Source organism: Bufo gargarizans, chromosome 2 (assembly GCF_014858855.1).
Source record: "Bufo gargarizans isolate SCDJY-AF-19 chromosome 2, ASM1485885v1, whole genome shotgun sequence".
Taxonomy (NCBI): Eukaryota; Metazoa; Chordata; class Amphibia; order Anura; family Bufonidae; genus Bufo; species Bufo gargarizans.
Window position 1 is genome coordinate 699,977,426 of NC_058081.1, and position 27,506 is coordinate 700,004,931.

Consider the following 27,506-nt stretch of genomic DNA (forward strand, 5'->3'; position numbering starts at 1 on the left):
TGGTTCTGTCAACCCCATGCTGCACTTTTTCACCCCATAAGATGCATTTGCCCCTGCGTCTTATGGGGTGAATACTAATCAAGCGCTTCCATTATGGAAGCGCTGATTAGTACCAGAGGGCCAGAAAGCGCTGAAACCGCTATACTCACCTCTTCCTGGTCCTCATGCGCTCCACTCTGAAGGCTGCGCACAATGTGAGGCCGCGCTGTGACCTCACACTGTGGGCGCCCACACAGCAGACTGAACAAGAGGATTACCGAGCGCGGGCGGTTAGGAGCGGGAGCGTCCGGAGCAGGAAAGGTAAGTGTTATATCATTTTATATGGGGGCACGGAGGGTTGATATGAGGCACTGGGGGCTGATATGAGGCACAGGGGCTCTTATCTGAGGTCTGATTGGGGTTCATTCACATTGGGGTCTGATCTGAGGTCTTATTGGGGTCTTATTGACATTGGGGGTCTGATTGGTGGTCTGACCTGAGGTGTAATGATTTTTTTATTATTATTGTCCCTCTCTAAAACCTAGGTGAGTCTTATGGGCCGGAGGAGAAAAATACAGTAAGTTTAAAAATGATTTCTTCTACCTTCATTATATTGATAGTGCAGGTCTGTATGTATGTACGCAGAATGTATTTGTGTATATATATATATATATATATGTGTATATAATATAGATATAGATATATGTATAGATATATATGTATATGTATATATATATATATATATACACACACGTGTGCGCGCTGCGTCTGTGTTTGTGCTTTAGGGTGCACACCCTAATGCAATAGGCTGCGCACGCCTATGCATGTGCCCCTCACAGTAGTTATGCCCAGATATGTGCCCCCTCACAGTATTTATGCCCAGATATGTGCCCTCTTCACAGTAGTTATGTCCAAATATGTGCCCACTTCACAGGAATAAAAAAAAAGAAAACCTCACCTAGTTCCTCATGATCACAGCTCGGTTGCCGACTCTCCACTGCAGTAGCACAATGCAGTGTCACACATTGCTCTGCTGGTCGGTGTACGAGGAAGAGCACAGCAGATTTCCAGTCGCACCGCTCCTCCTCCTACATAGACCAGCAGTGTGATGTGTGACACTACATCGCACTGCTGCTGTGGAGCCAGGGCCATGTTTAAATTTTATGCTGTCCTAAGCACTTTAGTGCCAGCTCCCCCCCCCCCCCCATAGTACCCCCATGGTAATAAGGCTCCCTACAGTACACAGTAAGTCCTAATCATGATTTTACCTTAATTTTTTTAATCACCGTAGGCTGCAGAATGGGGGGGGGTCTGATCTAATCAGGTCGGGGCTTAGCTGAGCCGGGGGGTGGTGTTTTACAGTCCGCCTTTTGAGGGTGGCCTGAATGGCCACCCTACCCCAAGGTGACCATGTTACCCTGTTTGCAGAGGAAGGGAGTGAAAAAAATTACAAAGTAAATAAAAAAAACACCTCTGCTGGCCCATGCACTGGGATAGCCCCCCTCCCTCTCTGGGTATTCCCACCCCTGTAATAGACTATGATACAAGAATCTGGAAAAAAAAATGCACAGAGCTTTCACTATACCTGCCAAAGAAGCACAGAAACTATAAAGATTAAAAGGAAGGCTAGGCAATCAAACACTCCACCCTAAATATGCCAGGCTTAGCAAGTAAATAAAATGAACAGGTTTCGGTGTAAGGCAGTAGCACAGGCAACTGACTCAAACAATGTTAGTATACAGGGAGGCAGCACGTAATTCCCACAAAGCTGGTATTCATTTTTACATTCATTATTCAAAAACAGACATTGTTCCTCATGGTAGCTGCATGATGTTAAAAATTCTCAGTGGTGCAACATGTATTGCTGCAGTGCATACAGAACCAATTTCCTTGCCAGTGACGTACCGTCAATATAGGCAGACCACGCCGTTGCTATGGGGCCCGCGGCACAGGGGGACCCGGAGCGCATGGAAGGCCCCGCCCCCTACTCTGCACAAGACAGACAGTTTATTCATAGGAGGCGTCCGGTGGACCGGCCACTTGTTTTTTTCTCCCGCCAGCTCCAACCCCGGGTACCCCCCCCTCCTTGGTTGACGGCACGCCACCCCACCCTGTCTGACCTCCTGGCTGCGGGCTCCCTCCTTCCTCCTGGCTGAGCCTGCATTTCACACTGGCCAATCAGCTTTTAGCAGCGCAAAGATCCTGCTGCTGATTGGCCAGTGTATCGCTGGCACTGCAGCAGCAGGAACAGCGCAGGCTCAAGCACGCACAGAGGCGTGCACGTGCTGCCCGGAGTGCCCGCCATCTGACTGCCCCCCTCAAGAAAAATGATCAGCAGTGTGCCAGTGAGTGCAGCCCCCCCTTAATGAAGGAAGGACCACTCTGGTCAGTGAATAAAGAACATGGCGCCGGCGGCTAAAATAGACATGTGTGCCACATAAGAGGTCTGACAATAAAAAGTTCATATATGTGTATCCTGGGTATTCTTGATGGGGGGAGGGCAGCAGCAAGCAGTGGGGTTTTTGGGGGGGCATGTAGGCTCATAGAGGACTCAAGAGGACAGTGTGCTTTCCTCCTACTCTTCCTCTATGAGCCTAGAGGGCCCCCTCCCAGCACATCAGTCACCTTGCAGGGCGGGGATGTGATTGGTGGCTATGTATGTGCATCAGCAGCAATGAGTTAAAGGAGTTATATATAATGCCCCCCCAAAATGCCGGGCACCTTACTTACCTCATTCCTCGGCACTCGCATTGCTCCTGATGCCTGCACATCTGCCACTGCCTCCCTCCCGTCACGCAGATGAAAACATCCAGCAACATGGGGGGCAGTCAATAGCAGGCCACGATGGGAACCAGCCTCCCTATCTTCGCGGGTGACACTAGGGAGGCCCATTTCCGACGCAGCCTGCTATTGGCTGCACCTCCTCACTGGGCATAAGTATTATCTGTATGCGGTGCCTGGGCATTTTGGGGGGCATAATAGGAGTTAGACAGCCCCTTGGGATATCGGAGGTTTTTTTGTTTTTGCATTTTAGTTTTTCTTCCATATCTTCCTTCAGCCATAACTTTTTAATTTTTCCGTTCACATAGCTGTATGAGGGCTTATTTTTTGCAGGACCAGTTGTACTTTAATATGGCATACAATGTAGTGGGAAGCGGACAATTTTTTTTTAATGGGGTGGAATTGGCAAATGGGGGTGTGGCAGGGGAAGAGCCAGGGCAGGAGGTGGGATGGGCCAGGGGTGGGTAGTGGGCGGAGTTAGGGGCCCAATTCAGATTCTTGCTATGGGGCCCAATGATTTTTATGTACGCCCCTGTTCCCTGCCCATGTGAACTGGTCCCCACGGATTCCTTTTCAGTTTGAGTCCATTTTATGTAGGGCCTCGTCTCAACTTAAAGGGGTTCTGCCATGATTGATGTAAAAAATGAAAATCAGACATCCTATAGTACATGAGCAAATTAATGAAATGTTCGATTCAGCTTCTTTGCCAAATTTGAAAAAAATTCCCTTTGTGACTAATTTCTTCATCACAAAGCACATTTTTTGTAAGTAGTAGGTGCAATGATGGGGAGCAGAAATTGCGCAGCTCCCCGTCATTGTACCCCTCAGATGCCATGTTCATACCGTACATGATCGCGGCATCTGATATAAAAAAAAGTGTAAAATAAAATGTAATTAAATCATACTTACCTGATCCATTTTCTCGCAACGTGCCGGCTTGCTTGAAGATCTGTGGCCCGCGATGACATCATACGTCATCGCACACGGGATTTCAGCCGAGATCTTCAAGGAAGATGGCGGCGGACGGCAAATGGATCAGGTAAGTATGATTTATTTTTTTTATTTTTTTTTTACACTATTTCAGGTGACATCAATTCACAACCACGAAGCACGAGGAAGTTCGGCTTTACGGCGAATCGAATTTATCTTGAAATTCGTATCGAAGTCCACTTTTTGGACTTCGATTGGCTCAACACTGTACATGACAATACCTTTCTAACAAAGCTACAAGCTCCTGTACTGCACATGGGTCCAGAGATCTCCACATTCAATGGGGATCCGGTGGTACCCAGCGGTGTGTAGCGGTGTCCGGCTATGCTGGATACAGTAACTCCAGTAGTACTCCTAGTGTTCCTCTGCTGAAATAGACTGCTGAATTTACCTGCTGGAGATGTGAACATAGCCTTAGCAGGTGGCCTCCAACATCTACGTTCTTGCTGATTCACAGTTAGAAATGACCTATGCCATGTGTGTTTAATTGGGCTTATAGCTCTGTTAAAATTCAATATAGACCATATACAAGGTTTCTTTTAAAATGTAGTTTTGGTGTGGTCCGAGATCATGCCTAGGGTGGTTTGGCATGGGACCAGGTAAGTGTAGCTGTCGAAGACATTTACTTAACACCAGGCTCTACCATTTTGTTACGGGACGTGGTGGCATGATGTTCTAGAATAGGTAGCTTCAGGCTGGTAGTCAGGGGTTCTTACTTCCAGAGTCCATTTAGCTGATATTAGACTCGACATTTGGGTGTCTGGAGAAGCATTGCACAGGCTTATGAACGCTTCTCTTGGCAGGTTATTGCCCTTGAAGGCTTAGCTCTGGTTAGCGGAACCACATGTCTGTCAATGCTGATGGCTAGCATACGGTTGTGCTTAGTGGGAATGTTAGTGCACAGCGAACTTTGTTATAGTTTGAGAATTTTTATTAAAAAAATGTTATAGCCATATAAGTTTATAAGATAATAAAAGTATGTTTTTATAGGGCTGAGAAATGGGTATTAATAAAAGCTGTGGCCGAGCCCAAGGTCTCTGCAACCTCCATATCTTGTGTACTATATGATAGTGTTGTTGGTTTCTAAAGGTTTTATTCTGGTACTGCCACTGCTTGAACAAAATTGAGGTGTATTATATGCTATTCATCGATGCCCAAATGTCACTGATGTTCACCGGGACCCAAGGTTAGCCCATCTGGTCCAATCCCACAAATGAGATACTGCAGCACAAGTTGATAAAGCAGTTACTGCTGGTCTCTTTTGCTGCTGCAGCTTCACTCAACCCGCCGGCAACCCAGACCCACCTCCTACTTTTCTCTGAAGGCTCTCCACCTCTACTGGTAGGGCGCACAACCTCTGGCCTTTAAATAGCCAGCATGCACATAAGCTAATCTTCACCTGCCAATGGCTGGCAACCCTGGGGTATTTCAGGCACATTTCCCTATGTAATTACCATATGTTACTTGTGATATATCTCTGGTATATTAAAAGTATGTATATTAGCCTCAGTAATTCTAGAAGAGTGTATCATATATTCCACTGTAACACAAAAACTGAGATTAAGGTTATCTGAGAAGAGATGGAGACATCAGTCTGTAAGAAGAAGGGAGAGTATGGCATCCAAATAGGACACAGGAAAAAGGGAGTTTTAGGGATATTTTGTGTTATTGTGCAAAACTGTTATTCTGGTAATTATCAAGTGTGTCTTGTGATCTTGTGTTCTTCAAATTCCAAGAACTGTGGACATTGATGGGCCAGATGTGAGATGTGTCCAAGCCAACTGTGGGAATATGACCTTTGAATTTATAGTCTTGTCAGTTTGATCTATTACCCAGGTATGTAAGGTTCTTTATTGCCAATATGTACCACGTGAGATTATATAACTTGCATTATCTACTCATAATGCTGTAACCATCTTAATTATCTTGTAAACTCCTATAATGAGATGTGTATAAAATAAAGTCCTTATGGGCGGTCTAATCAGATCTCCTCAGACATATCTTTCTGCATCTGTCTGTGATTTCTCGGCCGATATTATTGATCAATCTCTGCCTATAGAGAACCACTCTGACAGGAGAGTGCCTGAGGAATAAGGTTATCTAGCCTGTTAGGTCCTGTAAAGGTGTGCCATATCCTACGGTCTGCTCGTACACTGACCCCTGCTGGTTTACTATACTCTGACCCTCCACTAATTGACCTGACCTGTGTCTGACCACCATAATGATCCTACGCTGCCTGCTCTGACCTCAGACCGATTTCTCCTACTGCACACACTCCATCAGCCCTGACTCAGCTTCTCTCTGACTATGATTTTTCCTGAAATCTCAGGGCCCTGATCCCGTAGGTCTGCTATTAACCAGAAAGAGAGTACTCCAGAAGGTAGCGGCCTGGTGGCTCCCGTGCAGTGAAATCCAGATCCCTGTGCAGGGTTAAAGGGTGAACACTAGGGGACTGCCAGGATAATGACCTTAGAATTAGCTCAAACCTAAATCTGTTGAGTACCACACTAACTACCCAAACATTTTGGCAGAAAAAAAGAGTACATACAAACTGTAAAAATGGTTCAGGAATGGTTTGAAGAACATGAAGAAGAGTTCAAGTTGTTTTCCCCAAATCTCAGTCCGATCTAGTATCTGTGCAAGATCAATCTATGGGGGTTGCACCTCACAATTTACAGGACATCTTCAAAAGTCCATGCCTCAATGGGTCAGAGCTGTTTTGTGATTTCAATGTTATACTGATCGTTTTATACTTCCCTCAACATGACCCCTACTACCCACATAGATGAAGAACTTCTCCCAACTTATCTTAGATATTTCCTCTAGCATAACTCTTCTAACCCACCTGGTCATTGCCTGTAAGACTCCCTATGTCAGCGGTAAGACCCTAACACCTAGTTCTCCAATACTACACCTTGTACTGTGTTCAATATGGTCCCCAACAATTCTGAGTTCCTCAGGACCCCTTCACCCAAACATATATTATTGGGAAGATCCCATGCTTCTGTAATGATGGATGACACCATGTTCATATACTGTAATGTGAGCAGCATTCATCAAACACATTGTGGTGATGCAGAACTGTCAGACGTCTGGAGAATATTAGGTCTTAGGTCCTGTGGCCTGGGAGCCTGAATTAACATTCACTTTGTGGTATTCAGCAGACATGTGGAGTCTTGTAGAGCACTCATGGGCTGGAGGACGTCCAGTGTGCCAGCAGGACCAGCACTGAACAGGTTACACATGATATCAGGACAGTCGGGTAGACACGGCCATCTGTGACCTACAATCTGCCACCACAGTCAGGAGGATGGTGGAGGGGGGTGACTGCAGGTTGCTATGGGGATATCTTGGGAATAGAGAGGATAGTCTATGCTGATCTTTAGCCATAACTACCCAGAATTCCTTGCTGTCAGGCCTAGCTCCTTACGCTCTGTTTGTTGCCAGCTTTCCATTCCTCGAGCAGACAACTATTTCTCCTTCAAGAAGCCTTGGCTTATGGAATAATGTCTTCTTCTTACCAAGCTGCCGGTAGCATCAAGACCTGAGGCTTATTCCCCGAATCCTCTATAGACCAAAATAAGAAGTTACAAATTGCTTCCATGAAATATTAAACCTCCCTCATTCTTTATTTACTGTGAAACTGGATCCGATATCTGGTTTGAAAAGGATCGCTGGGGTGGACCCAATCCTGCATGTGCATTCAGTTATAGATCTCTGCCTGGGATGGTGAGGTCCATCGATACATAGCACAGGTGAAGGGTGATTGCACAGGTAATACATTGCACAGGTGATAGGTGATATATATAATATGTAGCACAGATAAAGGGTGATCTATATGTAACACAGGTGAGGGGTGATCTATACATAGCAGGGGGAGGAGTCCTCTATGCCTACTGTAACACAGGTGAGGGGTGGTCCATACAGATCACAGGTGAGGGTTCATCTACACGTAGGACAGGTGAGGGGTCATCTATATGTATTACAGGTGAGGGGGTCATATATATGTGGCACAGGTGAGGAGTCATCTATATATACTGCAGCAGAGGTGAGGGGTCATTCTCATAGACCTGGTAAAGGGGCCATCTATATGTCACACAGGTGATAGGTCCTCTATAGGTAGCACAGGTGAGGAGTCCTCTATATATAGCATAGGTGAGGAGTCTTCTATAGAGATTACAGCAGAGGTGAGGGGTCATCTATATGTAGCACAGGTGAGGAGTCCTCTGTACGTAGCACAGGTGAGGAGTCCTCTGTACGTAGCACAGTTGAGGAGTCCTCTGTACGTAGCACAGGTGAGGAGTCCTCTGTACGTAGCACAGGTGAGGAGTCCTCTATACATAGCACAGGTGAGGAGTCCTCTATACATAGCACAGGTGAGGAGTCTTCTATAGAGATTGCAGCAGAGGTGAGGGGTCATCTATATGTAGCACAGGTGATAGGTCATCTATACGTAGCACAGGTGAGGAGTCCTCTATACATAGCACGGATGAGGAACCCTCTATAGATATTTCAGTATAGGTGAGGGGTCATCTATATGTAGCCCAGGTGAGGGGTCATCTATATGTAGCCCAGGTGAGGGGTCAGCTATATGTAGCCCATGTGAGAGGTCATCTATATATAGCCCAGGTGAGGGGTCATCTATATGTAGCCCAGGTGAGGGGTCATCTATATGTAGCACAGGTGAGGGGTCATCTATACGTAGCACAGGTGAGGAGTCCTCTATACATAGCACGGATGAGGAACCCTCTATAGATATTTCAGTATAGGTGAGGGGTCATCTATATGTAGCCCAGGTGAGGGGTCATCTATATGTAGCCCAGGTGAGGGGTCAGCTATATGTAGCCCATGTGAGAGGTCATCTATATATAGCCCAGGTGAGGGGTCATCTATATGTAGCCCAGGTGAGGGGTCATCTATACGTAGCACAGGTGAGGGGTCATCTATACGTAGCACAGGTGAGGGGTCATCTATACGTAGCACAGGTGAGGGGTCATCTATACGTAGCCCAGGTGAGGGGTCATCTATATGTAGCACAGGTGAGGGGTCATCTATACGTAGCACAGGTGAGGGGTTATCTATACGTAGCCCAGGTGAGAGGTCATCTATACGTAGCACAGGTGAGGGGTTATCTATACGTAGCCCAGGTGAGGGGTCATCTATACGTAGCCCAGGTGAGGGGTCATCTATATGTAGCCCAGGTGAGGGGTCATCTATACGTAGCCCAGGTGAGGGGCCATCTATACGTAGCACAGGTGAGGGGTTATCTATACATAGCACAGGTGAGGGGTCATCTATACGTAGAACAGGTGAGGAGTCTATGCACAGCAGACATAAGATTTCAGCTGCACAGGGGCCCAGCGGGGCCCCCACTGTAGACCACTAGCAGAAATGCCTGGGTTGCCGTGTAAGTTGAGGTAGGGACATAACTTTGCTTAGGGTCCCAGAAATGCCAAATTAGTAGCACAGATGGGGTTGATCTTTACGTAGCAAAGGTGAGCGGCATGCTATACATAGGACGGACCAAGCTAGTGTCAGGGGTCACTGTCATATTCTTTTCACATAATGGCAGCGCCCTCCATTACATCATACAAAATGGCCGCCCTCGATTCCATGAAAGTAAAAGAATTTCTCAGGGTCTTTGAGAGAAGAAAGTGTTGAGAAGACGGAGAGAGCTTCCAGCAAATCCTCCTAATCCTCCAAGGATCAGAGTCATTGTCTTCGCCCATCTGCCAGGCGACATCTCCGCTACTTCAGCTCCAAATAAGCAAACACCATTCAGGGGATTAGAGGGGATGAAAAGTGGGAAAAAGCCCCCAGAGTGCCAGCGGCCACTTCCAGCTCAATGGGGGGCTGTGGCGGGGGGGAACCCCTGGGCTGCGGAGAGGTGGGTGTCACAGAGACATGAGTAACAGATGGGCTCTGAAATCTGCAGAACCACAAGAGCTGACAATCGAATAGTAGGAATGTTTTTGTGTATTTCTACGGTTGTTTAGTGCAAAATTTGGCGTCTGTGTCAGCAGCAATCGTTTCAGATAAATGGGGGTTAATGGACTTATCGGCGGGGGACAGCACACATTTCGTCTGAATAGCTGCCGAATGATGTAATATTGTATATCGCTATAGGGGCGCAGCTCTGATTATCTGATACAGGGGCAGCTCCAGGCCTGAAATCAAAAGGGAATGGAAAAACAGCACAGTGAATTGAGCACCATGACAAATTCAGATTTCTCTGGTTACAGGAGGCGCAGAGCTGTCCAAATAGCTGCAGATAACCCACCTACCGCCCCCTGCTGGTAACTACTGCAAGTACTACAGGCAGTGTGGAGAAGCTGGCTGGGGAGCAGACGAGGCAGGAGAAGGAGGGAGTGATAACTGGAGGGGAGTAGTACCTGGAAGAGGAGAGAGGGGGTATAACACCTGGAGGTAGAAAGAGTGATATCTGGAGGAGGAGAACATGGAGGAGGACTAGAACCTGGAGGATGGAGTGATAACTGGAGGGGAGTAGTACCTGGAAGAGGAGAGAGGGGGTATAACACCTGGAGGTAGGAAGAGTGATACCTGGAGGAGGACTAGAACCTGGAGGAGGACTAGAACCTGAAGAAGGGAGTCATAACTGGAGGGGAGTAGTACCTGGAAGAGGAGAGAGGGGGTATAACACCTGGAGGTAGGAAGAGTGATATCTGGAGGAGGAGAACATGGAGGAGGACTAGAACCTGAAGGAGGGAGTGATAACTGGAGGGGAGTAGTACCTGGAAGAGGAGAGAGGGGGTATAACACCTGGAGGTAGGAAGAGTGATACCTGGAGGAGGACTAGAACCTGGAGGAGGACTGGAAGGGAGATGATACTTGGAGAGGAAGTGATGTATGGGAGCGGTACCTGTAGGGAGAAGAAGATACTTGGAAGTGTGATACATGGAAACAGCAGATACCTGGAACAAGTGATACTTGGAGGAGGAGAGGTCTGCCACCAGTATCTGCCTAATTGTTTCCCTGTCAGTTTTAGGCTACTTTCACACTTGCGTTTTTCTTTTCCGGTATTGAGATCCAGCAGAGGAGAAAAACACTTCCATGTTGTCCCCATTTATTGTCAACGGGGATAAAACTGAAGTGAAGGGAACGGAGTGCTCCAAAATGCATTCTATTCTGTTTGGCTGTGTCCCCATCATGGACAGAATTACTCTGCAATGCAGAGAAAAACAGATCCAACATGACACACAATGTAAGTCAATGGTGCCGGATCCGTTTTCTCGGACACAATATAAAACAATATAATGATCTGTCATGGCTATACAACTGGATCCTTTCCGTAACAGATGCAGCCGGATGTATTATCAAAAACGGAAGCATATGAGAAAGTAACCATACACTGATAAGCAATAATGCTTTGGAAGAATACTATGTGCCGTGTCCAGCTGCAAGTGTTAAAGGGGTTCTGCACTTTGTTTAAACTGATGATCTATCCTCTGGATAGATCATCAGCAACTGATCGGCCGGGGTCCAACACCCGGGACCCTCGACGATCAGCTGTTTGAGAAGGCAGCGGCGCTCCAGGAGAGCCGCGGCCTTCTCACTGTTTACCGCTGGCCCAGTGACATCACAACTAGTATTAATGGCCTGGGCGGGGCTAAGCTTTATTCACTTGAATGGAGCTTAGCCGCGCCCAGGCCAGTGATACTAGTCGTGACGTCACTGGGCCAGCGGTCTCTGCCTACTGCCTCCAAAACCACCAATAGGGTGATCCAACAGACCATCTGTGGGCTGAGTGCTCAATAAACATTTGCCAACAAGAAATAGGATATCTTCCATGCTCACGATAAAGATCACCATCCAGTGATTCTGAAACCAGATACCGAAACCCTCCTATGGTGTCGAGCCCTGCACAGGTATCCAAGAACAAAACTACCAGGCCCTGGTAGGACCCATCCACCTGGAGGAGCATCCTCTGGTACTAGCTGCAGAAAGTTTAGTGACTGTCTCCCACGGTAATGTACTAGTCCGTCTTCTAATCCTGAGGGATACCAGCTGACATTAACAAAGTAGAGTCAAGCCGATCAGGATACACTTATGCCATAACAATGATCGACCACTACACCAAATTCACGATAGCTGTTGACCTAACAGTCAAAACTACTGCAGCTGTCTTTTGGAAAATGCTCATGCTACCTTATGGATGTCCTGAGAAGATCCATAGAAGATGCATGCTCTGTCTTCCAGGTGACTTATCTAAGGGCCATAAGGGCATCGGGGATGGCTTTCTTTAAAGAAGGGGGTATGCAATGTCCCAGTGCAGGTGTTAATGTACAATATTTTGTGCACAGTATGTCTAGGTCGTATGTGGAGAAAGTAATAGATTCCTAGTATCTGTTGCCAGACAGGACCGGCACCTCCTCTTCCTCTCTAGTAGGAAGTGAGTAAATCTTGAGCAGTGATGGCTAACCTCCGGCACTCCAGCTGTGGTGAAACTACGACTCCCAGCATGCTCCATTCATTTCTATGGAGTTCTGAGAACAGCCAAGCAAATGTACATCTTGGGGGTTGTAGTTTTACCACAGCTGGAGTGCCAGAGGTTAGCCATCACTGGTCTAGAGTAGGCTGTGAAATGTACAAACAGCAAGGGAGCAGAGCTGAACTAGGACATCTCTTACCCTGTGGATTATAAGAAGCAAAGTGACAGCATATGTGCCAGCCCTTGAGGAAAAAGAGAATCGAACCATAAAATCTGGGCCCTTATGCAATTTTTGAAATGGGACACCCTCCCAGCAATGTCTTTGCGACCCCCTCCTGCCATGCAACCCTCTCTCCTGCAGCTAGGCAATATCTCTCTCTAAGAAGAGACCAGGCAGCCGCTTCATTAGTTTCCTACACGTGTATACTGTATGTCATGTCCCTGTATATAATGTCATTGTATAATACTGTTGAGGGGGCCCTGACAATAAACTCTTTCAGTCCTCTCCTTCTGGGTTTGGGCCCCGTAACAGCTGCTTCCACTATAGCTACGCCCCTGTGCAGAGCATTTGTCAGAGAAAAGAAATGCCTCTACATTGTGGCTACAGACTTCTCTGCATACTGGTGGGAGCAATAAACTTCAGGTTCCCCATTATATTAAAAGGACAGAAGGGCCCTCAATTCAGAGACTATATTTGGCCGAGGATACTACAGAGATACCATACAATGAGAGATGTCAGTTGCATCCCTTAGGCCAGCCTGATTAAAAAGCCAGAGAGACCAGCCTCCCATACACAGCCTTGGGAACTGTATACTGAGCTTAATGTGTACAGTGCCTGTGTGAACTGCCTCAGTAAAGTACAGCGGGCACCTGCATTGATTCATAGATTGTGAGCGCTTGCGAGCAGGGCCCTCACTCCTAGTGTTTCAGTTGTATCTTAGCCAGTTATGTTATGATGTCTTTCGTTTTGTACATGAACCCTCTGAATTTGTATAACGCTGCGGAATATGGTGGCGCTATATAAATGAAGATTATTATGTCTCATCATTCGGGGAACCAGCCTTGCACCTCAAAACTCATGTACACCAAGGACACCCCACCTAACATCATACAGGAGCCCTAAGGGCAGGGTTTGCTCACGAAGGAAAGAAAAAGTGCACCCTTCCTATCACTGCATGGACCAGGGACCAACATAGCAAGGACTGCCAGCATGAGTACAACTACTTCCATCCTCTCCTCTTCCCCTGCGGCTCACTGCATATGTCTATCGAGGAAGCAATCAAATGATTTCTGCCTCAAGTTTAAAATGAACGGGACCAACATATTGATGACATATTGATGACATATTGATGACCTATCCACAGCTCTGTACACTGCTTAGTGGCCGTCCTCATGTACTGCAGCTGGTGCTTGTATTGAAGCGAATGGAAGCTGAGCTGCAGTACACGAGAATGGCCACTACACAAGGTATGGAGCTGTGCCGGCTCTGTACACAGTTTACATCTGAAACCTGTGATTGGTCGAGGTGTCGGGTGTCAGATCCCCACCAATCTCATACTGATGATCTGCCTTATGGATACATCATCAATATGTTAGTTCTGGAAAACCCATTTGAAGGGATTTTCCAGTTTGCATCAATATCTTTTAAAATAACCATTTATAAAGGAAGCAGTAATTTTGTAATGTATTTATTTTATCTTTATTGCTCCTATCTTCTGTTCTGGTCTGTGTTCACATGACCGCGTCCATGCAGCTATTTCTTATTTCCTGAGATGTTATGTTTATGGGCGGAGCAGTGATAGGGGAGTGTCTATGTAACTAGTTGGGTGGGAGGAGCTATAGACTAGCTGGGCATTGTTAGGGGCAGTGATAGGGGAGTGTATATGTAACTAGTTGGGTGGGAGGAGCTATAAATTAGCTGGGGGTTGTTAGGGGCAGTGATAGGGGAGTGTCTATGTAACTATTTGGGTGGGAGGAGCTATAAACTAGCTGGGGGTTGTTAGGGGCAGTGATAGGGGAGTGTCTATGTAACTAGATGGTGGGAGGAGCTATAAACTAGCTGAGAGTTGTTAGGGGCAGTGATAGGGGAGTGTGAATGTAACTATCTGGGTGGGAGGAGCTATAAACTAGCTGGGTGTTGTTAGGGGCAGTGATAGGGAAGTGTCTATGTAGCTAGCTGGTGGGAGGAGCTATAAACTAGCTGGGTGTTGTTAGGGGCAGTGATAGGGAAGTGTCTATGTAGCTAGCTGGTGGGAGGAGCTATACACTAGCTGGGGGTTGTTAGGGGCAGTGATAGGGAAGTGTCTATGTAGCTAGCTGGTGGGAGGAGCTATAAACTAGCTGGTCATTGTCAGGGGCAGTGATAGGGGAGTGTCTATGTAACTATCTGGGTGGGAGGAGCTATAAACTAGCTGGGTGTTGTCAGGGGCAGTGATAGGGGAGTGTCTATGTAACTATCTGGGTGGGAGGAGCTATAAACTAGCTGGGGTTGTCAGGGGCAGCACTGGAGCAGGATGTAAACTAGAGCGGTGAAAACATGTCAGCAGAGAAGAAAAAAACATGGGGAAGACATATAGGATGAAGGCAAATACCTTAGCATATTTGATAAAAACAATAGTAATCCCGGAAAGCCTCTTTAGGCATAATAAAGTTTCTTTAAAAATAAATAAAAGAAATTAATTAATTAAATAATTAGTTCAACATAAAAAGATACATATTTGGCACTACCACAATCGAACAACAGTATCTGATTCCATATCACGTATTTTTTTAACTATGCACACATCTCCGCATCCATCGACCCAAAATCATTTTTAGTGCATCGTAAACGGGCGAGGAACAAAAAACAAAAATCAATGTTTTTTTTTTATTTTTATTCCATCCCACAAAAATATGACAAAGTATATAGAATAGTGCTATCGATAAAATATAACCCAAAAACAAGCCTCATCCAGTTAACAGAAAAATTAAGTTACAGTTTTTGGATTTCGAGGATAAAAAACTTAATAGGAGGATAAAAAGAATAATAATCCCTTGGTCCTTAAAGGGCTTCTGTCAGCCCACTAAAACTTTTTTTTTGGTTAATATTAATCCCTACACTGCAAGCTCCCTGTACATATGCTAAATATTCATTTTTGTTCAGTAGATTTTGTTAAAAATCAAGTTTTAGAATATGTAAATTACCTTGCTACCAGCAAGTAGGGCGGCTACTTGCTGGTAGCAGCCGCATCCTCCTCTCATCATGACGCCCCCTCCGCCGTTTGATTGACAGGGCCAGGGAACGGGATCGTTCTCTGCAGGCCCTGTTTGAATTCAAAATATCGCGCCTGCACCGTACCTGTCTTTAATCGGCGCAGGCGCACTGAGAGGCGGCCGCTCTCTCGGCCGCTCCATCCTCAATGCGCCTGCGCCGGGTGTAGATGTGACGTCATCGGCGCAGGCGCATTGAGGATGGAGCGGCCGACAGAGCGGCCGCCTCTCAGTGCGCCTGTGCCGATTAAAGACAGGTACGGCGCAGGCGCGATATTTTGAATTCAAACAGGGCCTGCAGAGAACGATCCCGTTCCCTGGCCCTGTCAATCAAACGGCGGAGGGGGCGTCATGATGAGAGGAGGATGCGGCTGCTACCAGCAAGTAGCCGCCCTACTTGCTGGTAGCAAGGTAATTTACATATTATAAAACTTGATTTTTAACAAAATCTACTGAACAAAAATGAATATTTAGCATATGTACAGGGAGCTTGCAGTATAGGGATTATTATTAACAAAAAAAAAAAACGGTTTAGTGGGCTGACAGAAGCCCTTTAAAGCCTAAAATAGACTGGTCGTTGAGGGGTTAATCTGTGTCCAGAAGGAAGACATGGCTCAGATTGGACTCCAGGGCTCCAGAGCTGGCAGGGGCCTCAGAGGCCATTATCTGCACATCATGCAGTGATACTGGGTGTCCAGCAGATGGCAGCGTGTGCAGGACTCCCAGCGCTGGAGACAGCAGGAGCCATTGTTAATGTGATGACCTCTCAGCTGGGGGTCCTGCCAGGGGGGGCACTGAACATGTTCCATTCAGTGAATGGATCAGCATCCTCACAATGCGGCTCTGCGGCCAGAAGCTTCTATGTATTGTACACAGCCCACGGCCATTGTGCAATGAGCTATTGAGAGATAGCTGCGTGCAAACTGCACCGGGAGCCCCAGCTATACCCGTCCGCCACACAACATGACCATGGGCAGGGTCTATGTGTCTAAGGGCTCATGCACACAAACGCATTTTCTTTCCGCGTCTGTTCCATTTTTATTGCGGACTATATACGGAACCATTCATTTCAATAGGTCCGCAAAAAAAACTGAAGTTACCCCCATTTGCATTCCGTTTCCGTATGTCCGTTCCGCAAAAAAAAGAAGGACATGTCCTATTATTGTCTGCACTACGGACAAGGATAGGACTGTTCTTATAGGGGCCGGCTGTTCCGTTCTGCAAAATACGGAATGCACACGGCAGTGAAAGAAAACGTCCGTTAAAAACTGACATTTTTAACGGATGTTTATTTCATTGATGTCTCTCTAAGAAACGGACGTTAAAAAAGGACCCATTCTATTGTATGGGGGCGTCTGTCAGTGACAGTTGGACAAGCTACAACATGTTCTATTTTTTTACGGCTGTTTTTTACTGACAGTCAAAAAAAACTGCCGTGTGAATAACCCCATAGACTGCCATTGGTCTTAAAACAGACATGTGATGGCCGTTAAAAAAATGTACATCCCATGTCCGTTTTGTGCATGTAGCCTTATCCTATCCTGTGTGATACTGTCTGCTGGGCTGTGTATCTAATCCTAGAATTGTGTGATACTCTCTGCCAAGATTGGTCTCTAATCCTATCATGTGTGATACGGTCTGCTGAAATGTGTATCTAAGCCTATTGTGCGTGATACTGTCTGCTGAGCCTGTGTATCTAATCCTATCATGTGTGATACTGTCTGCTGAAATGTGTATCTAAGCCTATAATTGTGTGATACTGTCTGCTGAAATGTGTATCTAAGCCTATAATTGTGTGATACTCTCTGCCAAGATTGGTCTCTAATCCTATTATGTGTGATACTGTCTGCTGAAATGGGTATCTAAGCCTATTGTGCGTGGCACTGTCTGCTGAGCCTGTGTATCTAATCCTATCATGTGTGATACTGTCTGTTGGCTGATTGTGTGATACTCTCTGCTTAGCTGTGTATCTAAACCTTTCACATGTGATACTGTCTGCCGGGCTATGTATCTAATCCAATCGCATGTGATGCTGTCTGCTTGGCTATGTGTCTTCTGAGCCATTGTATCCAATCCTACTATGTGTGATACTGTCTGCTGAGCTGTGTATCTAATCCTATAATGTGTGATACTGTCAGCTGAGCCATTGTATCCAATCCTATCATGTGTGATACTGTCTGCTGAGCTGTGTATCTAATCCTATAATGTGTGATACTGTCTGCTGAGCCACTGTATCTAATCCTATAATGTGTGATACTGTCAGCTGAGCCATTGTATCCAATCCTATCATGTGTGATACTGTCTGCTGAGCTGTGTATCTAATCCTATTATGTGTGATACTGTCTGCTGAGCTGTGTATCTAAGCCTCTCACATGTGATACTGTCTGCTTGGCTGTGTATCTAAACCAATCACGTGTGATGCTGTCTGCTTGGCCATGTGTCTTCTGAGCCATTGTATCCAATCCTGTCATGTGTGATACTGTCCATTGGCTGTGTATTTAATCCTATCGTGTGATACCATCTGCTGAGCTGTGTATCTAAGCTTCTCACATGTGATACCGTCTGCTGAGCTGTGTATCTAAGCTTCTCACATGTGATACCGTCTGCTGAGCTGTGTATCTAAGCTTCTCACATGTGATACCGTCTCAGAGAACTAATTCCTGCCCTGCAGATATAAGACGGGTTTCTACAATGACCGTCTCCCAGGCGTTAAGTAGTCATTATAAGCCGGGGGTTTAACCCTTCCATCCCCTGGCCTCAGTGTGTAAGCCGCAGACGTCCTGATCTTATCGCGCTTGTTCTGGAGCCATAGAACTTATCATTCCTGTATTTCCGGAATTTTATAAGCTGCAGCTTTTTATTACGCTCCAGTGATTCCTGTTCCTCCCTCAGTGAGACCCCGAGTGTGAGCGGAGAATGGGGCACATGTGGGGGCTGCGGAGTGTGTGGAGGACTCCTCCAGATGTTCAAAGCCCAGGCGTTGAGCAGGACGCTGGAGTATACTGGGACAGATATGTAGGGGGCTCCTCCAACCCCAGGAACCGAGAACCAAACTCCAGACTGAAGGCCACATCCAGAAGGTCTCACCACCGCCTCTCAGTGATGGCGCAACAGTTGGGGTGGACTTTGGTGGATGATTAGAGACCCTCTTTGTCCATGGTGGACAGTGACAGTGTCTTTGAGGTGGAGCTTCCCTTTAATAGTGACTCTGAGGTCATGGCAGGTAGTCCACTGGTTTCTTGCTCTTGGGGCTCTGCTTCTGCTGCAGCTGTTACCTCACCTCCTCCATGAGATTAATGAAATTGAGAGGGGGAGTCCCTGGGGGCCCATTTGGATTTCAGGCCTAGGTGATGACTGCCGGGTTTGGGGGTGTTGAAATGAAATGGTCACACTGTGGAGAGGAGACATCACTTGATGTGAGTGCAGCCGCTGGTGCCGGGTGTGGAGGACGATGAGTGATGAGTCTCCAGCGCAGGAGGACATATGGAGCAGCCATCACTAATGAGCCCTCCACCCCAGGACTCACATTATTCTATGGAGGGGGGGTAACAAGTGTTCCTGCTTGACTGAAGAGCTCACACTCCATTAATATGGAGCACAGAGAGGAAACTGCACCATGAGGAAGAGCAACAACCAGGACCATCATCATCACCCTCATCATCAGCTCATCATTGTCTTCATCACCATCATCGTCACTTTCATCAACTAGTCATTGTCATAATTAGCGTTGAGCAAATTGTGGACTTCGATACGAATTTCAGGGAAAATTCGATTCGCTGCAAAGCCGAATTTCCTCGTGCTTCGTGGTAACAAATCGATTTTCCCAAAATGGCTTCAAAAATTTTTAAAAATCATACTTACCTCATCTGTTTGAGCGTTAAGAGCCGGCCGCCACCATCTTGATTGAAGATCCCGTTCGGAATCCCTTGCGCGCTGACATATGACATCACCACGCCGACTGACATGGTGACGCCATCACGGGCCGGTCAAGATTTCACGCTAGATCTTCAATCAAGATGGCGGCGGCCGGCTCTTAACGCTCGAACGGATGAGGTAAGTTTGATTTTATATATTTTTTTTTTATGTTACACTGTAATATCAAAGTCAGATGCCGCGATCAGCTACGAACGCGGCATCTAAGGGCCACAATGAATCGCCGTTCCCTGTCATTGCACCCGCTACTTACAAAGAATTGTGCTTTGTTACAAGGCAATTCGGCACAAAGCAAATTTTTTTGTACAATTCGGCGAAGCAGCCGCGTCGAATTGTTCAATACTTTGCTCATCTCTAGTCATAATCCCCATCGCTCGGCAGTCACCCGGGTTTTGGGCCCCTGTCCCAGGCACACGGTCACCAGGTCAATTCACCTGGTGTACGGGGCCCTGCGTCCCCAGGATGTAGTAATGGAGCATCCTCCTCCACTCTATTGGGACATGGGAAACATTAGGTCCCTACCCTGCCATTAACTACATTTTGTGTAATGCTGGAGGGGCGATGGTGTCATTGCTCAGCCTGTGCCTGCATCGTTGGATGACATCGTGGGACCAGGGATAGGTGAGTACGGTTACACAGTTAGTGTGTGTGTACACTGTATACAGGGTGTGGACCATTACAAAGAAGCACAGGCTGCAGCGTGGGACGACGGTGGCCAGGACCGCCACTGGTGAGTAGTGAGTGGATCCCAGCGCCAATACAAGGAGAGAAGGGTAAGTAACATGGCACTCATGCCTGCCCAGGGGAGCAGAGCAGTGCTGGGCACGTGCCACCATCGTAAAAATGAGCTTGATTCTGGTTCTTTATATATGTACCAGGCTTGGTTCTGGAGACAGATGACCGGTGATCTGTATACACTGCAGACAGGAGATGACCGGTGCTCTGTACACTGCAGACAGGAGATGACCGGTGCTCTGTACACTGCAGACAGGAGATGACCGGTGCTCTGTACACTGCAGACAGGAGATGACCGGTGCTCTGTACACTGCAGACAGGAGATGACCGGTGCTCTGTACACTGCAGACAGGAGATGACCGGTGCTCTGTATACACTGCAGACAGGAGATGACCGGTGCTCTGTATACACTGCAGACAGGAGATGACCGGTGCTCTGTACACTGCAGACAGGAGATGACCGGTGCTCTGTATACACTGCAGACAGGAGATGACCGGCGCTCTGTATACACTGCAGACAGGAGATGACCGGTGCTCTGTACACTGCAGACAGGAGATGACCGGTGCTCTGTATACACTGCAGACAGGAGATGACCGGTGCTCTGTACACTGCAGACAGGAGATGACCGGTGCTCTGTACACTGCAGACAGGAGATGACCGGTGCTCTGTACACTGCAGACAGGAGATGACCGGTGCTCTGTACACTGCAGACAGGAGATGACTGGTGCTCTGTATACACTGCAGACAGGAGATGACCGGTGCTCTGTATACACTGCAGACAGGAGATGACCGGTGCTCTGTATACACTGCAGACAGGAGATGACCGGTGCTCTGTATACACTGCAGACAGGAGATGACCGGTGCTCTGTACACTGCAGACAGGAGATGACCGGTGCTCTGCATACACTGCAGACAGGAGATGACCGGTGCTCTGTATACACTGCAGACAGGAGATGACCGGTGCTCTGTATACACTGCAGACAGGAGATGACCGGTGCTCTGTACACTGCAGACAGGAGATGACCGGTGCTCTGTACACTGCAGACAGGAGATGACCAGTGCTCTGTATACACTGCAGACAGGAGATGACCGGTGCTCTGTATACACTGCAGACAGGAGATGACCGGTGCTCTGTATACACTGCAGACAGGAGATGACCGGTGCTCTGTACACTGCAGACAGGAGATGACCGGTGCTCTGTACACTGCAGACAGGAGATGACCGGTGCTCTGTATACACTGCAGACAGGAGATGACCGGTGCTCTGTATACACTGCAGACAGGAGATGACCGGTGCTCTGTATACACTGCAGACAGGAGATGACCGGTGCTCTGTACACTGCAGACAGGAGATGACCGGTGCTCTGCATACACTGCAGACAGGAGATGACCGGTGCTCTGTATACACTGCAGACAGGAGATGACCGGTGCTCTGTATACACTGCAGACAGGAGATGACCGGTGCTCTGTACACTGCAGACAGGAGATGACCGGTGCTCTGTATACTGCAGACAGGAGATGACCAGTGCTCTGTATACACTGCAGACAGGAGATGACCGGTGCTCTGTATACACTGCAGACAGGAGATGACCGGTGCTCTGTATACACTGCAGACAGGAGATGACCGGTGCTCTGTACACTGCAGACAGGAGATGACCGGTGCTCTGTACACTGCAGACAGGAGATGACCGGTGCTCTGTATACACTGCAGACAGGAGATGACCGGTGCTCTGTATACACTGCAGACAGGAGATGACCGGTGCTCTGTATACACTGCAGACAGGAGATGACCGGTGCTCTGTATACACTGCAGACAGGAGATGACCGGTGCTCTGTACACTGCAGACAGGAGATGACCGGTGCTCTGTACACTGCAGGCAGGAGATGACCGGTGCTCTGTATACACTGCAGACAGGAGATGACCGGTGCTCTGTATACTGCAGACAGGAGATGACCGGTGCTCTGTACACACTGCAGATGACCAGCCACCCCAGGTCTAGTTTAGGCCTCATTGCGGTCTATATAAGATGGCCGCTTCCCACATCCTTCTCTCTCAGGGGTAAAATTAGAGAACGTGTGAAGCCGGGAGCAGAGGGACGGACACTACAACATCAAGATATTTTTAAACTTTTCAAACATTGACTCTTCATTGTGAAGTGGATCCAGAGCAGAGGAGGATTTCTGCTGGGAGGAGAGGATGAGTATAACCAGATCAGAACGGTTCTTCCTGTGAAATTAAAGAAATGCTGGAAATAGAGGAATGTTCTGCAGCTCTGCAGAGTATTACTGGGTGTTATGTCTGTAAGGAGCTGTAGACACCCTCATCATCATCATCGTCGTCAGCAGCAGACCTTCTACCTCAACATCACGTGCAAGAGTGACATCCCAACATCGCGGTGACGGTAATAAACCTAAAGGGGCATCCCAACACCACAGTGACTGTAATATACCGAGAGAGGCATCCCAACACCACAGTGACTGCCATATACCTAAAGGGGCATCCCAACACCACAGTGACTGTAATATACCTAGAGAGGCATCCTAACACCACAGTGACTGCCATATACCTAAAGGGGCATCCCAACACCACAGTGACTGTAATATACCGAGAGAGGCATCCTAACACCACAGTGACTGCCATATACCTAAAGGGGCATCCCAACACCACAGTGACTGTAATATACCGAGAGAGGCATCCTAACACCACAGTGACTGTAATATATCAAGAGAGGCATCCTAACACCACAGTGACTGTAATATACCTAGAGAGGCATCCTAACACCACAGTGATTGTAATATACTGAGAGAGGCATCCAAACACCACAGTGACTGTAATATACAGAGAGAGGCATCCTAACACCACAGTGACTGTAATATACCCAGAGAGGCATCCTAACACCACAGTGACTGTAATATACCGAGAGAGGCATCCTAACATCACAGTGACTGTAATATACCTAGAGAGGCATCCTAACACCACAGTGACTGCCATATACCTAAAGGGGCATCCCAACACCACAGTGACTGTAATATACCGAGAGAGGCATCCTAACACCACAGTGACTGTAATATATCGAGAGAGGCATCCTAACACCACAGTGACTGTAATATACTGAGAGAGGCATCCTAACACCACAGTGACTGTAATATACCCAGAGAGGCATCCTAACACCACAGTGATTGTAATATACCGAGAGAGGCATCCCAACACCACAGTGACTGTACTATACCCAGAGAGGCATCCTAACACCACAGTGACTGTAATATATCGAGAGAGGCATCCTAACACCACAGTGACTGTAATATACCGAGAGAGGCATCCTAACACCACAGTGACTGTAATATATCGAGAGAGGCATCCTAACACCACAGTGACTGTAATATACCTAGAGAGGCATCCTAACACCACAGTGTTTGATATATACTGAGAGGCATCCTAATACCACAGTGACTGTAATATACTGAGAGAGGCATCCTAACACCACAGTGACTGTAATATACCCAGAGAGGCATCCTAACACCACAGTGACTGTAATATACCGAGAGAGGCATCCCAACACCACAGTAACTGTACTATACCCAGAGAGGCATCCTAACACCACAGTGACTGTAATATACCGAGAGAGGCATCCCAACACCACAGTGACTGTAATATATCGAGAGAGGCATCCTAACACCACAGTGACTGCCATATACCTAAAGGGGCATCCCAACACCACAGTGACTGTAATATACCGAGAGAGGCATCCTAACACCACAGTGATTGTAATATACTGAGAGGCATCCTAACACCACAGTGACTGTAATATACTGAGAGAGGCATCCTAACACCACAGTGACTGTAATATACCCAGAGAGGCATCCTAACACCACAGTGATTGTAATATACCGAGAGAGGCATCCCAACACCACAGTGACTGTACTATACCCAGAGAGGCATCCTAACACCACAGTGACTGTAATATATCGAGAGAGGCATCCTAACACCACAGTGACTGTAATATACCTAGAGAGGCATCCCAACACCACAGTGATTGTAATATACTGAGAGAGGCATCCTAACACCACAGTGACTGTAATATACCGAGAGAGGCATCCCAACACCACAGTGACTGTAATATACCTAGAGAGGCATCCTAACACCACAGTGACTGTAATATACTGAGAGAGGCATCCAAACACCACAGTGACCGTAATATACAGAGAGAGGCATCCTAACACCACAGTGACTGTAATATACCCAGAGAGGCATCCTAACACAACAGTGATTGTAATATACTGAGAGAGGCCTCCCAACACCACAGTGACTGTAATATACTGAGAGAGGCCTCCCAACACCACAGTGACTGTAATATACCAAGAGAGGCATCCTAACACCACAGTGACTGTAATATACAGAGAGAGGCATCCTAACACCACAGTGACTGTAATATACAGAGAGAGGCATCCCAACACCACAGTGACTGTAATATACCTAGAGAGGCATCCTAACACCACAGTGACTGTAATATATCGAGAGAGGCATCCTAATACCACAGTGACTGTAATATACCGAGAAAGGCCTCCCAACACCACAGTGATTGTAATATACCTAGAGAGGCACCCTAACACCACAGTGATTGTAATATACAGAGAGAGGCATCCTAACACCACAGTGACTGTAATACACAGAGAGGCATCCTAACACCACAGTGACTGTAATATACCCAGAGAGGCATCCTAACACCACAGTGACTGTAATACACAGAGAGAGGCATCCTAACACCATAGTGACTGTAATATACCCAGAGAGGCATCCTAACACCACAGTGACCGTAATATACAAAGAGAGGCATCCTAACACCATAGTGACTGTAATATACCCAGAGAGGCATCCTAACACCACAGTGACTGCAATATACCTAGACACCCAACACCACAGTGACTGAGGCATCCCTACATTACATTGACTGCAATACACCTAGAGGGGCATCCTAACACTGTAGTGACTGTAATACATATCAAATAGGACATCTCCTACATCACAGTGACTGTCATGTACCTATAGGAGTAATCCTATCACCACAGTGACTGTAATATATATTGAATAGGGCATCTCAACACCACAGTGACTGCAATATACCCAGAGGGGCATCCTAACACCACAGTGACCTTAATACATATCGAATGGGGCATGCCAACACAGAAGGGCAAATTTACTAAGACGTTTTTTTTTATTACGCCGGTCTTAGTTTCTCCCTTGCGCTGCCATTAGATCCTCTTCATAAATCAGGCACATCTATGGCTGTCCTTGTGCTTGGCGAGAAAACTATGCCAGGCCCTGGCTGGCATACTTTTCAGCAACGTCTATGCCTATTTCCAGGTGTAAATTCTAGTAAGTTTGCTGGAGCCGGAGTTCTGACTTCGGCACGTCCCCATCCCGCCCAGCTGCCAAACACTGCGTAAAACCCATTGTGTGACAACATTTTGTCACACGACAGGTTAAAAAAGAGACTTGTGACGGTTTTTTCAACTAAAATAGTCGCAGGCCCATTATAAAATATCCCCAGAGAGTCCAAGAGAAGGAGAGGTCTGCCTACATAATGTCCATGACTTAGTGTTGTGTGAAGCGAGCTTTAGCTGTTTCATCCGAAGTCGCTTCGTTCAAAACTTCGGATTAAGGCTAGGTCTACACGACGACATTTGTCGCGCGACATTTTGTTGCACCAATGTCGCACGACAATTTTTATAATGGCAGTCTATGGTGTCGCACTGCAACATGCGACATGCTGCGACTGCGACGCGACAGTCGTAGAAAATCCATTCAAGATGGATTTTTCTGCGACTGTCGCGTCGCAGTCGCAACATGTCGCATGTTGCAGTGCGACACCATAGACTGCCATTATAAAAATTGTCGCGCGACATTAGTGCAACAAAATGTCGCGCGACAACTGTTGCGCCCTATCTGTCGCGCGACAAATGTCGTCGTGTAGACCTAGCCTAAGGCCTCTTGCACATGAACGTTGTGCATCCGTTCCGTGCATTGGGGACCGCAAATTGCAGTACCCAATGCACGGGCAAAGTCCGTGCGGCGGCGGGAAGGATTGAGAACCATTCAACTTGAATAGGTCCGTGATCCGTCCGCACCGGAAAAAAAATAGAACAAGCTCTATTTTTTGCGTTGCGGAGGCACGGAGAGAAACACCACGGAAGCACTCCGCAGTGCTTCCGTGGGGTTCCGATCCGTACTTCCGTTCCGCATCTCCGTGATTCAAGTGAATGGGTCCGCACACAGGCCCGTGTATTGCGGACCTGCCGTATGCACGTTCAACGTTTGTGTGCAAGAGGCCTAATACTGTATGATCTGTCTCCGTACAGTATTAGAATGTATGGGCTCTAATGAGCTGAAGTAAGTTATTCGCAAAGTCGTTGAATAACCGAGTTCGGTTTAAAGTTTTAAATTGGTTTTCAACTTTGAAAAATCAATTACCGAAGTTATTCAACGAAGTCATGCATAACTGAGTTTGGCTCATCGGAGCCCATACATTCTAATACTGTGCGGAGACGAATGTCCGTATAGTATTAAGCCTCATTCACACATCCGTGTCTGTGCTTAAAGGGATTGTCTCACTTCAGTAAATGGCGTTTATCATGTAGAGAAAGTTGATACAAGACACTTACTAATGTATTGTGATTGTCCATATTGCCTCCTTTGATGGCTGGATTCATTTTTCCATCACATTATACACTGCTCGTTTCCATGGTTATGACCACCCTGCAATCCAGCCATGCTTGCACACTATAGGAAAAAGCTATGTGCGTTCCTATGGTCCCGGCCACCAGGGAGGCCAGTGCTTTTTTCTATAGTGTGCAAGCACGGCCACCGCTGATGGATTGCAGGGTGGTCGTAACCATGGAAACAAGCAGTGTATAATGTGATGGAAAAGTGTATGAAGCCAGCAAAGGAAAAGGTGGTCAGTGATACCGCCGTGAAGATGTCCATGGTGGATCTGTGTTGGGTCCATGTGTCTGCTTTTTGCTGTCCGTGTGTCTTGCATGTTTCACGGACACTGCTCAGCTGAAAAATCATTTTCAAAGCATCTCTTCCTAATGATCCATGAAACACGGATGGCATCTGTGCTGCATCCATAGTTTTCACGGACCCCTAGACTATAATGGGTGTGATGGATCCATGAACACGTACAAAATAGAGCATGCATCTGTGCAAAAAAAAAAAAAAACGGACATACGGACCGCGCTAAAACACTGATGTGTGAATACATTAAAAGGAATGGGGACGCGTCACTCGTGCTGTCCGTGGAAAATTCGTACAGCACATTGGAACACTGATGTGTGAATGAAGCTTTAATCCGAAGTTTTGAATGAAGCGACTTTAGATGTAATCTCTAAAG